The 7726-nt window shown below is 49.0% G+C and overlaps 1 protein-coding gene across 1 annotated transcript in view; it reads right to left on the reverse strand.

Annotated features, from left to right (window-relative positions):
* The window catches only part of TTC13 (tetratricopeptide repeat domain 13), a 93373-nt gene extending 85778 nt beyond the window's left edge, over positions 1-7595 (reverse strand). The window contains exon 1 of the mRNA XM_032607419.1: positions 7468-7595. The gene's annotated coding sequence lies outside the window, so the exon portion shown is untranslated. The remainder of the gene's footprint in view (positions 1-7467) is intronic.
* Positions 7596-7726: the final 131 nt, after the last annotated feature.

Here is a 7726-nt window from a genome sequence, read left to right on the forward strand (position 1 = left end):
ACAAAGAAGGCATTTATATGAAAATTCTCTTGAAGGTATAAAAATTACTTTTATCCACACTTTTATTGAAAAAGCATATGCACCCGAGCCATCCTAGAAAAGCTACCTTAAAACCACGGATCAGTTACCGTCACAGTGGCCACACAGACAGCCCACTGCTGACTCTTGAGTTTTCAACACAGCCAAGAACCAGGAGAAAAAATACTCAATTTATGGGAGCACAATATAGATGAATAAGGCACAGAGAAAACGGACAAGTGGTCTTCTGTTGGAAGATTTTCCGTCACAGTGTTTGAAGCCTTTGAACTAAATCGGGAAGAAAACATCACGGTGTACATGAGAGCCAAAGAAAGCGTATTTTTAGGTATTTACAACAAAACAAGGCAAACATCAGTCAGAAAAGCTGAAGATATTTTTAAAATCAGTCTTATAGGAAGAAACTGAAGCTCAGAATGGTTCAGGGATACGCTCATGGTCACAGAAGCATAGAGTGATAGAACTGGGACTAAAACCTGGTCTCCACTCCTAGTCTAACAGGGGATCCCTGGGTCTATATTAGTCTCCACTACCTAGTTGAATGGTGGATCCCTGGGTCTATCTTGGTCTCCACTACGTAGTTTAATGGGAGATCTCTGGGGCTATCTTGGTCACTACTACCTAGTCTAATGGTGGATCCCCAGGTCTGTCTTGGTCTCCACTACTTAGTCTAATGGTGGATCCATGGGTCTATCTTGGTCACTACTACCTAGCCTAAGGGTGGATCCCTGGATCTATATTAGTCTCCACCCCTAGTCGAATGGGGGGGTACTGCAGTCATTCTTCCCTTGTTAAGAAAAAGGATAATGGTCTTCAAATACAGTTAGGGATAGAGAACAACAGAGTTTTAAATACATAGGGAACTCAAATGACTAGAACCAGATTAATTTAGTCCTCTGCCTCCAAGGAAGAAGCTGCAGAAGACAATGAGCGTTGTATTCTTTCCTCAGCATTGCTGCGATCCTTAAGAGATGGGTTGTACCTTTCCGATATAACCTGATTTCCAAAGCTGGCGACTCATTCTGCAGGAAGAGTTAGTGACCCAAGACTAAATTATAGTGTTCTCTGGCTAAGCCAGTAGAGGAAATACGCTGCAAAAGCAAGAAGCTCAGTACCCAAATAGGATTATAGTTATTCATTCCTATTTAAGAAGAGTTTATATATACTATTGACTTTGCGCCAGGCACTGTTTTAGGGGCTTTATAATCGTTAACTCACTTTACCCTCATGATAACCCTAGAAGTTGCCTCTAAGAGCCCACTGGGAAATGCATCCTGGGTATTCTGAAAGGGGGCGGGCACAGTGGGGGGGGGGGGCTGGCAGATTAAATGATGCTGTCCTGTGGCAACAGAGATAAACAGCTAAGCGGGAGGAACACAAGGGTGCCCAGAAATCTGTGCCAGTTTCCTGTGGCTGCTGTACCCATTACCACAAGCTTGCGGCTTAAGACAACAAATGTATTCTCTCGCAATTCTGGAGGAAGGAAGTCCAGAGTCAGTTTCACTGGGCCAAAGCCGAGGTGTGGACAGGACTACCCTCCCCAGAGGCTCTAAGGGAGAATCCATTCCCTCCCTCTTGCGGGTTTTGGTGGCTGCTGCCAGTTCCTGGCTCCTGGGCACGTCAACCTCCCCTCCATCTTCATATCACCTCCTCTTCCGTGAGTCAAACCTCCCTCTGCCTCCCTCTTACAAGGACATTTGTGATAGCATTTAGGACCCACCCGGGTAATTCAGGATGATCTGGTCATCTCAAGATCCTGAACTACATCCACAAAGGCATTTTTCTCCAAATAAGGTAACATTTACAAGTTCCAGAGACTGTATCTTTGGCCCAGATATCTCTGGGGGGCCATTTTTCAGCCTATCACAAAATCATCTGGCGAATAGCAGCTCCACACCCAGCACATACACACACAACCTCCCAAATTTGAGCGGGACTCGCCTGTGAAACTTAACCTTCTATCTGTGGCTTCATCAGAGTCCCAGGGACACAGATTTCAGCGCACTGCGAGGGGCTCCCCGCACTGGCCGGGAGTGGACTCCGTGCAGCTATGACGATTCCCTCACAACACGGAAAGAATGCCATTCTAGCTCCTTCCCATATTTCCCAGAAATCACCTTGCTTGGACTCATTTGGCAGGGAAACACCCAGGCGAACACCTGCTCGAGAGCTGAGCCTTCTCCATCTGTCTATGGCCTTCATTTCAATTCAAGGTCAGAAACTCCTTCATTTATGTTCTGCAGGCAAATAGAACCACTCATCTTTCTCACAGCAGGTGCTTCCTGTGCTGACTTTACACCTGGCTGCATCTTACCTCTCCTGCCTTCGTATTCCCTTTGCTGATTTTTAAACCCACTTTTAAAAAAAACTGCATTTTATTGTGTTGTGTGAATTTTTATAAAGCAGCCTTAAACAGTTTTTTTAAACACAGGTGGTATATAAATCGTACCAGTCCATTTAAAATACATAAATGTGTGACCAGGCATATGTCTGTACAAGAGTGTGTCTTCTGCCCTAAGGGGCGTGTTTCTACTCTTCCTTCCACAGCTGGGGGACAGAAGTTCAACCTCCACGTCTTATACTGGGCTCCTTCCAAATCGAGGTCCGAGCACACTGGAAGTGCTTCGGGCAGGGTGCTTGAGCTGGTGTAAATTACTGATCAATGGCCATTTAGGGTGTGTCTTGATAGCTTGTTGAGAAAAGTCACATGGTGTATGACCCCAGGGGAAATGAGTTGAACTCATCGTCCCTAGTATTTCTGCCAGGAAGGCAGATGGGCATCAGCGAGAGAGGACCAGCGCCCAGTGGGGAGTACTCCTGGCGATGGCCTGGCCGGGGACACACAGTAACTGCAGGTGGAGTCTGGTTAGCAAGCACCCTCCTCGTTCTCCAAACTCACCTCCATCTAGATTCCTGAGGCGTCCATGCAAAAGGGACACACCAGATGAACAGGCGCTATTACCAGCCTGCCCTTCAACCTCAAGTCCCCATGGCTTCCCTATCATTGTGCTGGACTTAGGAATTTCAGAGCTTTCTTGCCTCTAACACAAATGATGTCCTAGAGGTCATCTTAAGTGGTTTCCTCTCTCACCCTTTCTCCCTGAGCCCACCCTGGCATCTCATCACCCTGAGGGCAGCAGAGAGAGAATGAAAGGTAAGCTGCTCTCTTCCCTAAGTCCCAGAACAAAGTCCTAACTTCTCTTCTCCGATACCCCGTGCCCTTGTGAGAGATTTGGGAAGTGCTCCCAGGTCGTACGGTGACTGTGGCTTTAACCACGTCTATTTCTAATGCAAGTACTCCTCCCACCGAAATCGGCCTTCCCATTAACGATGGTTTCTGTGTTCCTGGGGCCCCACTGGTCACTGACTTTCATTGGTGCTTCTGTCTTGGAGACGGGATGGAGAGCAGAGAGAGGGGGTCTTTGAGCTTCTGCCTGAGGTTGACAGTGCCTAATTCTCTCATCCTCTTGTCCTCCCCTCTCACAGGGACCTGCCTCTCTGGGGCTATAACTTCCTAAACTACTGATCACGTCATGCTTTTCTTCTCCTCATCTTGCTTTGTTCGTGGATTTAACCAGGGTTGTTGCTCAACATCCTGTCGATGCTAAGCTTCCTTGTGAGAGTTCTTCAGAGAGTCAGGAGAACCAGGTTGGAAGCTGGGTCTCTAGGGACCTGTCCTCAGTTAACTGGTGGCCAGAGGCGTGAGGTGGGAAATCACGCATCCTTATCATAGTTGATTAGAACGAAGGCATCAGGCAGGCTGTTGACACCCTCTCCAAAGCCCACACTAGGTGGTCTGGAGGCCCACGCGCTCCCATAGCCTTTTCACCCATGACACTGACCCAGCAGGTGTCAGCCGTTCTTCAGGTGTAACCTCCAGATGTTACCTTCCAACCGAAGTTCTACCACCTCCGTACAGAATGGGCTCAGATACATCTCTCTGAACTGAAAGTACAATCCATGAAGACGAGAGGACTGGACATGCTTGGACTTTGACAATCGCTAAGTTTTCCTTGGGCAGAGAGATGAGACTCCACTGACAACTCGCCTCCAGTGAAGTGATGTTGGCTGCTGTGGGGGTCTCTGGGTCACAAATACACTTGGCGTATGTTTATTATCACGGGCTCTGAAAGAAATCAGGCCTGTGCATGTAGACGTCAGACCAAGATCCAGCAGAAAGCACTGCACAACAAAGCATTAAATAATACGGCACCGTGATGAAGGTGAATGGGCTGTACCTGGCAGTCTCCTTAGATTTCACATTATTCCAGCACCTGCTTGCGCCTTAAACGTAAAGCACAAAGTGCGTCTGAGAACTCCAGCTCTGCTGTTATTTAGCCACGGTCCTAGGCAAATCGCTTAACCCATTTAAATTATAGAAAGGAAAGTGTTTTATGAAAGCACACGGCACTGCACGTAAAAGTTTTCGGAGACTTCGTTTAAGCCATTACATCTGCCTTCTCACTCTTGGCCTCTTGAGGGACTTATTCAACCTCCAAAGCCAGCTCAGATGGCTCCACCAATATCCCCAAGTAGCCGTGGAGTCTCCTTCTGGCACTCAGCGGCCCATGGTACTTCCCCCATCACAGTACTTAACATCCTGTGCTAAGCTATTTGTGGAAGTGGAGAACTGGCCAGAGGCTCTTCACGGTGTTCGTCTGTTCTGGGCGCCTGGATCAACGTGATCCCGATAAATGCTAAATAATAATGCTAGCTGAAGGAGTAACATCACCCTAGGTTACAGAGGCATGAAAGCAAGGAGTCAGGTTGGCTAACCGACTATGAATTCCACTGGGGACATAAGGGGAACAGTATCGCTTGTGAATTGCAAGGCTTAAATTAGCAACAATTCTGCGTTCACTGCACATATGCCTAGGAAGCTAGAGGTGTTTTTCTTAACAACTATGGATGTCGCCTTACAGAGTAGTTCACAATTTCTGCAGCTTTCGTCCGGTAATGCTGGACTGCCTTATCGCCTACGTTTCTCTGCTGGTCACCGAGTAGCAAGACAGACCCACTCTGAACTTACAAGTAATGACTTACGCCAGGTAGCAAAAAACGAAACCAGCTGAATTTATTTTCTAGTCACCTGTGGCACCTTTGTAGAAGGGTATATTCGAAAACACTTTATGATTTGGGAAACTTTAATATTCCTTGCCAAGCTGCATGTACAGTATTTAAAGTGTACTACACTTAGAGTAAGAGAAGGTTTGGGGTGAGTTATATATATTTCAGATGGAGCGCTGACCACCCACAGTGGTTTATGTGTATATGCCACTTCACTGCAGGAGCCAGGAATGTGTCAGCCCAGCCGGAAGGGAAGGGCCCCTTGCTCGCCTTGATTCATTCCACTTCTAACTCTGACAGGCTATCCCACAGTGATGAGACAAAGGCCCAGAAACTCACAGGCCCTAGGAGTCACTGCGGTCCCCGCAGACCCAGGGAACGCAAGCATTCTGAATCAGAGCGCTCCCCCAGACAGAGCCAGCCCCGCAAGCTTCGCCCGGGGCAGGCCAGGCAATTCTTCAGTGCTGCAGGGACAGCCCTCCGAGAGCGGCAGTGTTGGTGCTGGGCTGACTTAAAGCAGCACTTCTGGAACTCTGTGCAGAATGATGGTCGGAGGACTCGTGTCAAGGCGCAGGGCCGGGGGCAGAAGGCTGGGTGGGGTGAGACTCTGCACCACGTTTCCGGTGACGCCTGCTCCACGGACTACATCTTGAATTCTAGATCTCAACTAGATCCACATTAGACTCACGGGGGGGGGGGGGGGGGGGCAGGGGAGACTTTTAGAACCGTACAGGCACCCAGGCCTCACTCCTTACTAATTAAATCTGAATGATGCTAGGGGCCGGAGCGGGGAGTGGGGTGGGCGCGAGGGGGGCACAAGGGGAAGTCTTGATCCTGGCTCGATACTGTTCTGAAAGCTCCCCCAAGCGATTCTCATGTGGTCAAGGTTCAGAACAGCTGAGCTCAGGTTCACCTCATTGTTAAGCAGGGGCCCAGCCTCGAAGGAAGAGGTTCCAGTAGACAACCAGACTTCACCTGGTTTTGCCACTTTCAATTTTCCCCACCGAGGACTTCCCTGGTGGCGCAGTGGTTAAGAATCCGGCTGCCAATGCGGGGGACACGGGTTCGAGCCCTGGTGCGGGAAGATCCCACATGCCGGGGAGCAGTGAAGCCCGGGCGCCACAACTACTGAGCCTGCACTCTAGAGCCCACAAGCCACAGCTACTGAGCCCACGTGCCGCAACTATTGAAGTCCACGCGCCTAGAGTCCCCAACAGGAGAAGCCACCGCAATGAGAAGCCCGCGCACCGCAAGGAAGAGTAGCCCCCGCCCTCTGCAACTAGAGAAAGCCCGCACGCAGGAACAAGGACCCAACACAGCCAAAAATAAATAACTAAAATGAATTTTCCCCACCGAACAGTCCCGCCACTTGCTGAAGGCAGTTTCCTGCCACCCCTCATTTTAATGGTGACTTTCAACACAGCAAATGAGCGGCAAGGCTTTTCCTTCTCTGCATATCACCCCTATCCCTGACATGGGGTTGTGTACATGACAGGCTGTCAACACGCTGCTTCACGATGGTGAGTTTTACGTCCTCTCTCTGACCCCAAAGAGGTGCTAATAAGCAACTACTGCACCAAAGGAGAGAAGAGAAGAGAAGCAAGGGGCCCAGAGTATTCAGTGACTGAACAGCCCTGAGACGTAACTGTCAGCCGCAGTCTACTGATAAAACAACTCCAGGAACGAGCTAAGAGAGGAATAAAGCTTCTTTCCAATTCTTACCGGCAAGAAAACAGACTGCAATTTTCTTTCAGCAGTTGATCGGATTCAACGCATTCAAGGGATGAAAGTTGATGATTCTTAATTCAGACCAAAATAATATCGATACACAACCACAGACAGTTTAGCATTTTATCCTCACTTGTAACCTACAAAACGTAAAGTGTGCATGAAAGATTGTAATAAATATAGTAAGGCTTAAGGTGACGACCGTTTTGAGTGGAAGAGTTTGCTTTCTCACATAGTAGCTGACATTCAGAATCTTTAAAACCTGAAACGTTCACCGCCTTACCGTGAGTGACACAAAACACAGCTTGCTCCAGTTCCCCCCATCCCCCCGCTTGAAGTATCTTTGTACTATCTTCCTTCCTCCCACATCTGATGGACAAACGATGATACAAACATTTTTGACAGGTTAAGAGAATGCAGTTCTCTTGATTGGTGTGACCTGAAATGTTTACTGTTTCAGTGCAAAGCTTTTACTGAGTCACTGGACCATGAGTAATGCAGCTTACAAATAAATACAGCGCAACCCAGTGGCTCCAGAGCTCAGGGAACAGCAAGAAGGGCTGCTGTGAACACACCGAGGAAGGGCAGCAGGGAAGTGTTAGCTCTCTTACTCTGTAAACTGGAGGCAAACCCTACCTGTGAGAAAGCCGCCAGCTACACACGGGTCCTCTCATCTCGCACAAAGTAACCCGAGCAGGTCTTCTCCAGGGACCCTCTCATCACGCTCTCAGTACAAATCCTTGGCCGCAGGGCCTCAGGGCCAGGCTGTGAGGAGATTGCTGAACGCCTCCAGGTCACCTCAGTAGAAAGCGGCCCCCGAAGTGGCCCGAGGCCCCGCGCCCAGGCAGATCTCCCTGCCTGCAAACTAAACGGGCAGCACAGGTCCCACTGGCCT

This window comes from Phocoena sinus, chromosome 16 (assembly GCF_008692025.1).
Source record: "Phocoena sinus isolate mPhoSin1 chromosome 16, mPhoSin1.pri, whole genome shotgun sequence".
NCBI lineage: Eukaryota > Metazoa > Chordata > Mammalia > Artiodactyla > Phocoenidae > Phocoena > Phocoena sinus.